Raw genomic sequence first — 14,347 nt, 5'->3', positions numbered from 1 at the left:
AATGCAGTACAACCCAAAGCTTATTTTCACACAAAGCTAAAATCAAAGGCAACCATGGAAAATGCATCTTAACTTCTTGCCACCTACAACAGAAAAGTTGTTTTGTTGTCGAGCTGGGTTGAGCATGAAAGAGGCACAACAGATGCACGGACTTGTAACAGTTCTCCTAGGACCCAAGATAAAGGGATGCTGAAGTATTTTCCTTGATGCAACTATTAATATCACAAAGACCCCTCGGGAAAGCATGTCTGATTTGACACAGATAAATGCTAGGCTCAGGGAGACCCATGCACACCTTTTATGCGGATAGAGGTGCTAGTAAATGTTATTTCTGCAAAGCTTGTTTGGATTTTTGTATTTGATTTATTTCAAAGCAAACTAACAGGCAGGTAATCTGTTGTAATCGTAATGGTGAGAGGAAAGTTGAACTTTTTCCAGTTCTCTTAAATATAAGTCAGTCACTTTCACATTCCCACTTTTAAATTCTATTTCAAAACGATTTTTATGCATCATTTCCAGAAGAGTTAAAAAAAAAAGAAGCCTCCATGTAATTATAATTTAAAAACAAGAAGAAAAGAAAAATAGTTTGGTGTCCAGTCCTAGACCATTTATTTATTCCAAAGAGAAACATATTGAAAGCTAATATCTCCTCTAAACAATCACTGAGATTTCGTTTTAGAAGAGACCAAGAAAAATAAAACTAAAAAAAACCCCACACCATTTATTTAAGAAGCTGAAGTCACAAAGTGCAGAAATATCTGTTCTTGCAAGCAAAGAAAGGGAACAGAAGCCCTGCAACAAAGCAAAAATAGCACTTGAAAAAGCAATCTTTAAAGAAATAAGAAAAAGCAGGCTTCCAAAGCCCCAACCAATTACCCATAGTTTTTGCACCTGATCAAATGCATATGGCATCTAAGCAAAATATTCCACTCAGAAGATTTATTTTGGGAAATGATTGTCAAAGAAAAAACCAGCAAAACAAGAAGAAAGAGTAGCAAAAAATACTCACCAATAAGAAAATGTCAGAGGTAAAAATGTCTCAAAGAAGATGGAGAAAGAAAGAGAGGGACGCTGCGGGCTTCAGCTATTGCAACTCGTTTAGGAGTGAGCAGAAGGAGCGGCTGCGGCGTCCACAGGCTCCGCCCCTAATCAGCCAAACCATTCGCAGTGCAGGGGAGCCCAAGAAAGAGCAGAAGCTCGAACAGCTGAGCAAAGCCCCTGAAACGGCGCCCGAGTGGTGCATTCCCTTGCTGGCTGGGCTTTGAGCGTTTAAAGTGGCGTGTAGGCGCTGTGACCTAGTAGATGACGGCAGATAAAGAGCCCTCTGATGAAATCCATCAGCCAGTGCTCTTAAAAACCTGGAAACAAAGCTGAAGAATGCATTTAAGTGCTAGCAGCAAAGACTCCTGTTAGGGAGGAGGAGAGAGTTTCGCAGCATTGATTAGAACACAGAACAGCTACAATAATATCCCCACGGTTGTGGAATTCAGGAAAACTCCTCTCTCTGTTTTTTACTCCATCTGCATTCCTGGGCTTGGATTGGAGGGGGAAGGGGTTGCTTGTAATCTGCTGCTGACAGCTTCCCACAGCTGTCTATCAGAGCTTGTGGTTTACAGATGCTCGGTGTACTGGCGGGTGAGCAGCTGGCCGGGTATGCTACATGGTTACCATATGGCTCCAGAAAAAAGAGGACAGAAAGAGAAATCTGGGTTTTACTTCCGTTGAAAGCAATGGAAGTAAGGAAGACAGAAAGAGACATCTGAGTTTTACTTCCTTTGAAAGCAATGGAAGTAACGAGGACGGAGAGAGACATCTGGGTTTTACTTCCGTTGAAAGCAATGGAAGTAAGGAGGACAGAAAGAGACATCTGGGTTTTACTTTCGTTGAAAGCAATGGAAGTAAGTTGACAGATAGAGACATCTGGGTTTTACTTTGTTGAAAGCAATGGAAGTAAGAAGGACGGATAGAGACATCTGGGTTTTACTTCCATAGGAAGCATTTTTAACATTATTTTAACCAGAAAGAAAGATTTTGCATTAATGATGCTGCAGACAGGAATTCACCAGGGAGAAACTGCTGCTGGATGTGAAGAATGAATTTAAGTGGTGTCTCTCTTTCACCAGTGGCAATATTCATTTATCTTGCTATGTCAGAGACTCTCAGGAGAGATGGTGGTAGGTAAGGAAAGTGAGAGTTTAGAGTTTCAATACATTGATCAGAAAATAATAGTTTGCCTTCTCACAGCTGGAGAGAAGGTCAGGAAATCACAGGTCTCTTAAACTCATAAGATAATGTCAACTTAGAAAAAGAAAAGCATCACCTCCAGTGAAACAAATAACTGTATCATAATACCACAGGTATTATGAAACCCAAGGACTCAGGAACGTACCGTGACTTCTACTGAATCACTGACTCATTCACCATAGAATGTCTATGAGAAGAGTGGGGGAGATCCCTGAAAATCTTGATGCTAATTATTAATGAGCAATTACTATGTAAGCGTTCATACGACACCTGGTGTTATATTTATTCAGCCCGTCCTCCCGAAGGAGCCCAGAATGGTTTGCAAAGGTACATTCACAATATGGCCAAGACATGACACAATTGACAATATAGGCATGACAAAATATAACATATTACACTATGCAGCATTTCAGTGACAGTGGGCGTCACGTTTACGTTGAACTAGGAGTGTTCAGTAGGTCGGGTAGTGGAAGTGCTAAGTTTTTGGGCACTGGGTTTGTAAAGAGGAAGGTTTTCACAGCCCATCTAGTGTTCTGACAGATGGGCCATAGTCTGGGTATGAAATGCAAGTAGGAGCATTTGTGGGCTGTTTTGGTCTTGAGAGAGTGACCAGGCAGCATGGCCAGTCATTTCTCTCCTTAGGATCTCAGTGGTGGCTTTGGGAAGTAAATTTGTAGTTTGGTTGTCATGTAGTGTGGAATCATTTCGTGGAAGGTTTTGAAAGCAAGGAGCAGAGCTTTGAAGGCGCAGCCAGTGCATGGATGCTAGTACAAGGGTAACGTGGTCAAGTTTATTAAGTTTTTATATACCACCTATTAAGATTATCTAAGCGGTTTTACAATCAGGTACTCAAGTATTTTCCCTATCTGTCCCGGTGGACTCACAATCTATCTAATATACCTGAAGCTATGGAAGACTGCGTGACTTGCCCAGGGTTTTGAACCTATAACCCCAGGGTGCTGAGGCTGTAGCTCCAACCACTACACCCCACATTCCTCCTGATGCCTAGGTTTTTCAGGAGGTGGATTGCAGCATTTTGCACACTTTAGAGGTGGGAGAGAGTTTTGGCAGGCAGACCCACTAGTAGTGAGTTGCAATAATCTAAGCGGGAAAGTACAAAAGCAGCAGTAGTTGGGAAAATTCAGACTCTGAGAAATATGCACTTATGCATTTCAGCTGGCGGAGGTAGGAGGAGGAAGATGATACTAATTTGGATACACGATCCATTAGTGATAAGTTTGAATCGAGAATCATTCCTAGGCTACGGATGTTATCTTTGGCTATAAGGTATCTATGCCCCAGGAAAAAGACGGAGTGGGATGCGCAAGGATCTTTGTGGATCTGGAGAAGTTCTGTCTTGGACTCATTTGACTGTAGTTTGTTCATGGTCATCCAGACCTTTATTTCAGGTAAGCATAACTGGAGATTCTTGATTTGTGTGTCTCGGTGTCGGCCTGGAGAGGTAAAGTTGTAGGTTATCAGTGAAAGTGGATTCTGATTTGATATTGGTCTGACATAGAGATTGAAGAGGAGCGGTGAGGCACAAAGTAATGGAGTGGATTGACCTGGCAGCACTCTCTGCGTTCTTTTGTTCAGGAAAGAGGAGAACCATTCCAGTGTGGTGTCATGGATTCCGATGGTCTTTAGACTTGACATGAGGAGAGAGTGGTCAATAGTGTCGAAGACGGCACTTAGGTCTAATAGTACCAGCAGTGCATCGTTTCCCTCATCAACGATGTCCAGTAGCACTCTTTCTGTGCTAAGATGTTTCCTGAAGCCTGATTGGAAGTTGGAGAGGATGACGTTTGTCTCCATGAAGTCTTGTAGTTGTGTGAGTACTGTCTTTTCTAATATTTTTAAGATGAAGGGGAGGTCTGATACAGGTCTAAAGGTAATTCCCTGAGCTGTGTTAATGGAAACACTGGGCAGATAATATGGCTCTACTTTGGCATCAGTCCATTTCCAGGAGCCACAGGAAAAGAGCTCACATCATATCCTCATGATTGCCAAGAATCCTTGAATTCTGACGACACAACACAATCTCTCTTTCACTAATAAAATGGTTTTATTCAGTGGACTTTGCACTGATACAAGAGATGAATAGTTGTTTAAAATGAATATCATTCACAGTTAACAGGGATTCAAGATGGCATTTTGAATAGACACACCTGCTGGAGCTCTCTGTCTGCTTGGCATTTTTTCTTAGTGAGTTAATCTCAGCTTACCTGATAAGGGGAAAAAGTGGAAAAGAATGACACAGCAATTCCCTCCGATGCTGATGACCACTCCCTCGCTGAGACAAACAATGCTAGAGCAGGTTGCGGCCACACCGAAGCAGAACTTTACCAGCAGCAGTGGTAATGAGGTCTCTTTGAGTCTCCTGCAGGGGCCGACACCACTTCAGCCGACAATTCCTCAAGGTGGAGGCTCTGCAAGCTTCCTCTCTTCACAGGAGGGAACTCCATTTCGTGTCTCTTATCACCAGCAACAAGATCAAGAAAAGGAGCAAAGCCATCTATCTTCACGAGGAGATTTGGGATTTCCATTGTTGGGGTGCAACGATTGCAAAGGCTAGGAGTAGTCACTTTGGACAATTTGTGGGATGCTATGCAGACCCTTAACTCTTCTCTTTCTTCGGTGGCAAATATGGTTGGAGAGATGAGAAATTTCAAAAGTACCACAGAAGATCATTCTCAAGAGCTGGTCAGCTTACTACTAAGATGGCTTCTCATGAAACTAAAGTTAAAGATATTCAGGAACTTAGGGCCTCTTCTATCAAACTTCGCTAGCAGTTTTTAGCACAGAGAGCCACGCTGAATGGCCCGCGCTGCTCCTGACGCTCATAGGAACTCTATGAGCCATTCAGCACGGCTCACTGCGCTACAAATTGCTAGCAAAGTTTGATAGAAGGTACCCTTAATGTCTTGATTGTCAAGGATAAGGAGTTTATTTATAGGAAAATGGAAAATCTGGAAAATCAAAGTCGCAAAAATACTTTGTATTTTTTTAATTTTCCTAAATCTCCTTTGGTGTCTCCTGCGAGAGATTTAAAAAATTTCATTAGATAATGAATTTTACTGAATTTCTGGAATCTTCTCTTGAGGTGGTGACTCAGAGAACCACTTTGTTGGTGATATTTGCAATGGAATTAGATAAATCTTTGGTACTTAAATCCTTTTTTCGTGTTATGGATGAAAAGTTTCAAAAATTTGAATATTTCCTGACATTTCTAAAATGACTCAGAAGTGAGGAAAGGAATTATTGGCGTTAAGACCTAGATCCCAATCGTTGGGACTGAAGTTTACTTTGCGTTTTCCTTGTTCTTGTGTGATACAGTCTGAAAATAGATTTTTAAAAATGTTTTTTAACGTAAACAACTAATTTAATTTCTAGTGGCTAGAGAAAATTTAAGGTTCCAAGTAACTGTTCCTAGTATTGCTAGCAATACTAGGGCTGATAATATACAGGGGCCAGCTTAGAAATTTGAGCTGACAAGACATGTCTAAAAATGTATTATTGTATAATCAGGGCGTCCATGTAAATATAATAAACCTGTGTGCACTTGTATGATTAAACTTTATAATGCAAAAAATATTCATATCACATTATTTAAATATTTTTGTATTATAAAAATGTTTTTATCCTGTAATTAGTTTAATAATAATAAAAATGTATTATTACACCATATTACTTCTATTTAATTATTTCTGATCTTGAATCCCATACATGGTGGATGAATTGTTAATTTATTATTTCCTTATTTCTTAAGAGAGGAAAAAATTTTTGTCTTTCAATAATCACAATGTCTTTCTTTTGTGATGGTATATTTAATAATCATAAAAAAGGAGGTGGACTCTTTGTACATAGTGCATATTCTTTCCCAAGGGACGCACATGCAAATAGTACAGGCCAACCACATTTTGGGTTCATTTCAGATTTGGCACCAAAACTAGACAAATCCAGGTTCAGGTTTCTGCCTGTGCATTTTTGGCTGCAATCAAAACTCTTCTTCCCCTCTGCAATCCCTCTCCCCCAGCATCCCTCTCAACCACCCTGTCCTAGGGGGTAGGAATGAGCCCCACTTATGCTTGCCCTGTGCCACTGCAATGGCAGCTGAGACTTTGCAATTGGAACCAGCCTGGGACCCTGAACTATAAAGATTGCTTGGCACTAAGGGACCTATTTCATGGCAATCTCACTTAGGCGTCCATTACAGACTCATGCCTAGGGGGCAGGAATGAGCCCCACTCATGCTTGCCCTGTGCCACTGCAATGGCAGCTGAGACTTTGCAATTGGAACCAGCCTGGGACCCTGAACTATGAAGATTGCTTGGCACTAAGGGACCGATTTCATGGCAATCCCACTTAGGCGTCCATTACAGATTCATGCCTAGGGGGCAGGAATGAGCCCCACTCATGCTTGCCCTGTGCCACTGCAATGGCAGCTGAGACTTTGCAATTGGAACCAGCCTGGGACCCTGAACTATGAAGATTGCTTGGCACTAAGGGACCGATTTCATGGCAATCCCACTTAGGCGTCCATTACAGACTCATGCCTAGGGGGCAGGAATGAGCCCCACTCATGCTTGCCCTGTGCCACTGCAATGGCAGCTGAGACTTTGCAATTGGAACCAGCCTGGGACCCTGAACTATGAAGATTGCTTGGCACTAAGGGACCTATTTCATGGCAATCTCACTTAGGCGTCCATTACAGACTCATGCCTAGGGGGCAGGAATGAGCCCCACTCATGCTTGCCCTGTGCCACTGCAATGGCAGCTGAGACTTTGCAATTGGAACCAGCCTGGGACCCTGAACTATGAAGATTGCTTGGCACTAAGGGACCGATTTCATGGCAATCCCACTTAGGCGTCCATTACAGATTCATGCCTAGGGGGCAGGAATGAGCCCCACTCATGCTTGCCCTGTGCCACTGCAATGGCAGCTGAGACTTTGCAATTGGAACCAGCCTGGGACCCTGAACTATGAAGATTGCTTGGCACTAAGGGACCGATTTCATGGCAATCCCACTTAGGCGTCCATTACAGATTCATGCCTAGGGGGCAGGAATGAGCCCCACTCATGCTTGCCCTGTGCCACTGCAATGGCAGCTGAGACTTTGCAATTGGAACCAGCCTGGGACCCTGAACTATGAAGATTGCTTGGCACTAAGGGACCGATTTCATGGCAATCCCACTTAGGCGTCCATTACAGACTCATGCCTAGGGGGCAGGAATGAGCCCCACTCATGCTTGCCCTGTGCCACTGCAATGGCAGCTGAGACTTTGCAATTGGAACCAGCCTGGGACCCTGAACTATGAAGATTGCTTGGCACTAAGGGACCGATTTCATGGCAATCCCACTTAGGCGTCCATTACAGATTCATGCCTAAGGTAGGCCAGGGTTTTTGGAAGCCTACATTATAACCCCCTAAACACACCTACTTTGGAGTTAGAATCGCACCCAAGAGGACAGGATCCTATCACCCAATTCATTTTTATTTTTTTCAATTATGAGCTCATTAAAGCAGAGAACTCCCACATGAAGTAAAGGAATGAGGGGGTTCCTTTACCAACAGAGAACTCCCATATGAAGTAAAGGAATGAGGGGGTTCCTGTACCAACAGAGAACTCCCACATGAAGTAAAGGAATGAGGGGGTTCCTGTACCAACAGAGAACTCCCACATGAAGTAAAGGAATGAGGGGGTTCTTTTACCAACAGAGAACTCCCACATGAAGTAAAGGAATGAGGGGGTTCTTTTACCAACAGAGAACTCCCACATGAAGTAAAGGAATGAGGGGGTTCTTTTACCAACAGAAAACTCCCACATGAAGCAAAGGAAAGAGGGGGTTCCTTTACCAACAGAGAACTCCCACATGAAGTAAAGGAATGAGGGGGTTCCTTTACCAACAGAGAACTCCCACATGAAGTAAAGGAATGAGGGGGTTCCTGTACCAACAGAGAACTCCCACATGAAGTAAAGGAATGAGGGGGTTCTTTTACCAACAGAGAACTCCCACATGAAGTAAAGGAATGAGGGGGTTCTTTTACCAACAGAGAACTCCCACATGAAGTAAAGGAATGAGGGGGTTCTTTTACCAACAGAGAACTCTCACATGAAGTAAAGGAATGAGGGGGCTCTTTTACCAACAGAGAACTCCCACATGAAGTAAAGGAATGAGGGGGTTCCTGTACCAACAGAGAACTCCCACATGAAGCAAAGGAATGAAGGGGTTCCTTTACCAACAGAACTGTCACATGAAGCAAAGGAATGAGGGGGTTCTTTTACCAACAGAGAACTCTCACATGAAGCAAAGGAATGAGGGGTTCTTTTACCAACAGAGAACTCCCACATGGAGTAAAGGAATGAGGGGGTTCTTTTACCAACAGAGAACTCTCACATGAAGCAAAGGAATGAGGGGGTTCTTTTACCAACAGAGAACTCCCACATGAAGTAAAGGAATGAGGGGGTTCTTTTACCAACAGAGAACTCTCACATGAAGCAAAGATGAGGGGGTTCCTTTACCAACAGAGAACTCCCACATGAAGTAAAGGAATGAGGGGGTTCTTTTACCAACAGAGAACTCCCACATGAAGTAAAGGAATGAGGGGGTTCCTTTACCAACAGAGAACTCCCACATGAAGTAAAGGAATGAGGGGGTTCCTTTATCAACAGAGAACTCCCACATGAAGTAAAGGAATGAGGGGATTCTTTTACCAACAGAGAACTCTCACATGAAACAAAGGAATGAGGGGGTTATTTTACCAACAGAGAACTCCCACATGAAGTAAAGGAATGAGGGGGTTCCTTTACCAATAGAGAACTCCCACATGAAGCAAAGGAATGAGGGGGTTCCTTTACCAACAGAGAACTCCCACATGAAGTAAAAGAATGAGGGGGTTCCTTTACCAACAGAGAACTCCCACATAAAGTAAAGGAATGAGGGGGTTCCTTTACCAACAGAGAACTCCCACATAAAGTAAAGGAATGAGGGGGTTCCTTTACCAACAGAGAACTCCCACATAAAGTAAAGGAATGAGGGGGTTCTTTTACCAACAGAGAACTCCCACATAAAGTAAAGGAATGAGGGGGTTCTTTTACCAACAGAGAACTCCCACATGAAATAAAGGAATGAGGGGGTTCCTTTACCAACAGAGAACTCCCACATGAAGTAAAGGAATGAGGGGCTTCCTGTACCAACAGAGAACTCCCACATGAAGTAAAGGAATGAGGGGGTTCTTTTACCAACAGAGAACTCCCACATGAAGTAAAGGAATGAGGGGATTCTTTTACCAACAGAGAACTCTCACATGAAACAAAGGAATGAGGGGGTTATTTTACCAACAGAGAACTCCCACATGAAGTAAAGGAATGAGGGGGTTCCTTTACCAATAGAGAACTCCCACATGAAGCAAAGGAATGAGGGGGTTCCTTTACCAACAGAGAACTCCCACATGAAGTAAAAGAATGAGGGGGTTCTTTTACCAACAGAGAACTCCCACATGAAGTAAAGGAATGAGGGGGTTCTTTTACCAACAGAGAACTCCCACATGAAGTAAAGGAATGATGGGGTTCCTTTACCAACAGATAGCTCCCACATAAAGTAAAGAAATGGGGGGTTCTTTTACCAACAGAGAACTCCCACATGAAGTAAAGGAATGAGGGGCTTCCTGTACCAACAGAGAACTCCCACATGAAGTAAAGGAATGAGGGGGTTCTTTTACCAACAGAGAACTCCCACTTGAAGTAAAGGAATGAGGGGGTTCCTTTACAAACAGAAAGGGTGAGTTTTCAAGCTGTCCATTTCCCAGCTTATTTTCAAAGGGATAGTTTTGGGGGTGATAATGGTGGTTGGGGGTTCAAGTGTTCTGAATGTTAAGTGGGAGAAAGGAGTTCAAAGCTAACATACTCAAACTATCTTTCCCCTCGTTAAATGGTGTCATGTATGCAGGTAAATTAGGGAAATCCCTTCAAATTCACTGAGCTTTGGAATAACCTCCTTGCCCTGCTGCGGAACCTAGGCTCATTCCAATTATTCCAAAAGCATCTGAAAACCTGGCTTTTCTCCAAAACGTCAAGCGATCTATTGAAAATGTAAAGCTAGCTATCCTCTTCATAACCTCTAATTTCTTATTATGTCCTTCCCTCATTTATTGAATTACTTGTAAACCGTGTCGAGCTCTATCTTTATGGAGATGATGCGGTATACAAACTTAAGGTTTAGTTTAGTTTAGTTTGCTGGCCCTGGGAGGGGGCAAGTACCTGACGGTTTCCCTAGGACAGGGGTATCAAATGTCGGTCTTCGTGGGCTGCAATCCAGTCAGGTATTCAGGATTTCCCCAATGAATATGCATGAGATCTATTTGCATGCACTGCTTTCATTGTATGCTAATAAATCTCATGCATATTCTACTACTACTATTTATTATTTCTATTTTGCTGAAAGACGTACGCAGTGCTGTACATTTTAACATACAATAGATAGTCCCTGCTCATTGGGGAAATCCTGAAAACCCGACTGGATTGAGGACCGACATTTGACACCCCTACTCTAGGATATCCCTGGACCAGCCCTGACTGCAGGCCACAATTAGGAGCCATCATTTCAAAGCCACATTGTTTCTGCAAAGATTCCAGTTTGCAACATTACACCAAGTGGGGCTCTGTCAGCTGTACTGATTCACTACATCATTTGATTTGGGGGAATTAGAACCCTTGCACGCTCTTCCAATGAGTTCCATTTGGCTTCTTTTGCTTTTCCTTCCCTGGTTGGTATTCCACTCTGTCAGCTCTCCTTGGGACCCATGACAAGTTGCAGAAAGAGAGAGAGGTCCCCCTGGTATTTATAAAGGAAGTGGTTTGTAGCAAGTGGATTTGTTCAGCTTTGCTTAGTTCGAAAAGTAAAATGGATTCTCATTGTGTAAATGCTTCTAGTTACACACGAGGGTCCATTTTGCTTTTGAAAAGAAGTAAAAGCAGAATAAATGCACTGGCTGGAAATCACTGACTAGAAACAGAAATAGCAGATACTTGAAAATAGTGATGTTGAAAATAGTTGTTCTGAATAACCCATTGGGCCAGCTGCATCAAAAATGCTGTGGACATTCGCTGGGGGGTCTCTCTCCACTGTAATGTTTCAAACAGTTCTTCCAACAGATTCAGGGAGTAGCGATGGGGGCCACATTGGCCCCCTCGGTTGCCTCCCTTTATATGGCAAAATTTGAGGACAGATTGGTATATGGCACCTTGTGGGAATCCCAGATTTTGCTTTGGGGCTGGTTTCTAGATGATATTTTTTTAATTTGGCAGGATACTAGAGAACAACTTGACCAGTTTTTTCAATATCTGAATGCCGTGGATTCTAACATTAAATTCACCATGACACGTCACCAAACTGTGATTGAATTTTTGGACATTATAGTTCAAGTGCGGGAGGGCAAGATTCAGACCTCCCTAAATAGAAAGCCAGTCACACGAAACTCAATATTACATTTTGGCAGTTTCCATCCCTACAAATTATGTTTTAATCTACCCATAGCGCAATTTTTACGCATCCGTAGGGTATGCTCTTCCTTGGAAGAATACAAACGACAGGCTACCCTTTTGTCAGACAGATTTAGGAAGAGAGGGTATCCGGAAAGATCGATCAGGCAGGCCTATTTGAGGGCAAGGTTTGCCCAAAGGAAACTCCTTTTGAAGGAACCAGAGGGACCCCAGAAGTTAGAAAACGATGGTTGACATGTATACTTCCTTTTTCTAGGGCTGCAAATATGATGGTGGGGTTCATGAGACAACATTGGCATATTGACAGTTACGCCAGTTACTGGGCAGACTTGTACGGTCTGTGTCTGTGTATGGCCGTTTGGTGGAGGATGGGCAGGGGAGGGCTTCAATGGCTGGGAGGGTGTAGATGGGCTGGAGTAAGTCTTAACAGAGATTTCAGCAGTTGGAACCCAAGCATAGTACCGGGTAAAGCTTTGGATTCTCGCCCAGAAATAGCTAAAAAGAAAAAAAAAAAAAAAATTTAAATTGAATCAGGTTGGGCAGACTGGATGGACCATTCGGGTCTTTATCTGCCGTCATCTACTATGTTACTATGTTACTATGTTACACCAATCTTTACATGATTTTCCAATGATAGCATACTTGAGGGGTGTGACATTGGGCCAACAATGTAATTTCCAGAAATATGGAGTTAGAGTGAGGGAGGAGAGGGGATACCATGATCAATGTGGCAAATGCCAGTGGTGTTCATCTACTATTCGAGGTGACTCCTGGAAGGGACAAGGTACTGTACTCTAGAAAGGTGACGGATTGTAACTCGCAGGATGTTATTTATGTGATAGTGTGCCCTTGCGATCTAGTGCAGTGATTCCCAACCCTGCCCTGGAGGAACACCAGGCCAATCGGGTTTTCAGGCTAGCCCTAATGAATATGCATGAGAGAGATTTGCATATGATGGAAGTGATAGGCATGCAAATTTGCTTCATGCATATTCATTAGGGCTAGCCTGAAAACCCAATTGGCCTGGTGTTCCTCCAGGACAGGGTTGGGAACCACTGATCTAGTGCACATTGGACGGATGAACAGGAAGATAAAGGTCAGACTAACTGAACACAAATCACACATTGCCAATAAAGTCAATAAAGCCCCCCTAGTGGCACACTGGCAGGTACACAATCAAACAGTTGATGATATGAGATGGTGTGTCATTAATAGAGTAACTGGGAGGGATGGTGGGAAAGATCAGAGAAAGTTGAATGAGAGCGAGCAAAGATATATTTTCATGTTAGATACTGTTGAGCCTCGGGGGCTGAATAATGAGATCGAATGGGCCACATTGATTGGCAGTGGATTGAGCCAATAAGCCATAGGGGGAGGGACTGTTTGTCATAAGACTGCAGTCACATGATTTGAAAGGTGTATTTAAACTCCGGGGTATGACGCTGCCGCCATCTTTCTCTCATACCTTACTTGGAGTCGGATGACGGCAGCGACCTCGGTGAGTGTGGGATTTATGAATGGGTGAAATTTAGTTGATAGCTTAAGCGGAGGAGGCAGTTGTATAAGAATATTTGTGTTACAGCTTCCTTTTCTTTGTTACCATAGGGAGACCCTTGATACAGCACTTCTTTGTGCGAAACATGTCGGGTCAGACTCCCAGGTTTGGCTGTGATTAAGCTAAGTACAATTGCACTTTATATTTATACTATTTATTATATCTAAAATAACTATAAAATGAAAGTATTTAAAAATAAGAGAACAGGGAAAATGCTATTTGAGAAAAACACTTGATATACAACAAGTGGGGCAGCCAATGATGAGGCACCATGTAAATCTTCCCGCAGTTTTTTTGAGAAATCACACAGCGGTGGAGTGGTGGGACTGAGGCGTCCTTGAAGATACAGTGTGGGGTAGATTTATACCCAAACATATTTACATCCAGATCCTTATAACTGTTTATGGATTTCTGAAAAACGGATATAGTTTGGCCATTTGATTTTTTGGGACTAAAAATAATACCATAGCATGCATAGTAGAGATCATGAATAATTCATCAACTCTGCCAGAGGGGAAAATTATTGGCTAGAGAAAGGCATCGACAAATAATTGTGTCTTCTAAACATGCCCTTTTCAGAGCAGATTCGTATCTGACCCACCAAGGAGTTCCTGCACAACAAAAAGTCATTTTACCAGCCTCAACAAGCCTTGGTTTCACAGTCATCTTCAGTAAAGCTAAATTCTCAGAGCGCAATGATCTTTTTGGTGTATAGCTAAGTATATTATTTTTGAACAGCTCTGGAATGTTTCCATACAAAAATTGATGGCAAAATCATTACTGCTTTATGCTGTACTCTGAAGCCAATGCAATTTTTGGAGATGTGGCGAAATGTGATCCTATTTAGACAATCCCATTATCAATCTTGCTGCTGCGTTTTGTATAACCTGCAATGCTCTACATCTTGCTTTTGTTATTCCAAGGTCCAAAGCATTGCAGTAATCAAGTCTCGACAAAGCCATAGCCTGGACTACAGTATGGAAATCATATGGCACTAACATTGGTTTTAATCGGTGTAACAAATGCATTTGTGTGAAACATACT

General features: G+C 42.7%; 1 protein-coding gene across 9 annotated transcripts in view; it reads right to left on the bottom strand.

Annotated features, from left to right (window-relative positions):
* Window positions 1–14,347, bottom strand: part of RALY (RALY heterogeneous nuclear ribonucleoprotein) — a 345,686-nt gene that overhangs the window by 308,855 nt on the left and 22,484 nt on the right. For 5 of the 9 annotated variants that reach the window (XM_033962667.1, XM_033962666.1, XM_033962669.1 and 2 more), the window contains exon 1: window positions 1,010–1,115. The exons of 1 other annotated variant lie outside the window; for it this stretch is intronic. The gene's annotated coding sequence lies outside the window, so the exon portion shown is untranslated. Of the gene's footprint in view, window positions 1–1,009; window positions 1,116–14,347 lie in introns of those variants that run through there. 3 more of the 9 variants (XM_033962668.1, XM_033962670.1, XM_033962671.1) reach the window with 3 other exon arrangements.

The sequence above is a fragment of the Geotrypetes seraphini genome, chromosome 11 (assembly GCF_902459505.1).
Source record: "Geotrypetes seraphini chromosome 11, aGeoSer1.1, whole genome shotgun sequence".
NCBI classification, from domain to species: domain Eukaryota; kingdom Metazoa; phylum Chordata; class Amphibia; order Gymnophiona; family Dermophiidae; genus Geotrypetes; species Geotrypetes seraphini.
This window is presented reverse-complemented; position numbering and strand designations above follow the sequence as displayed.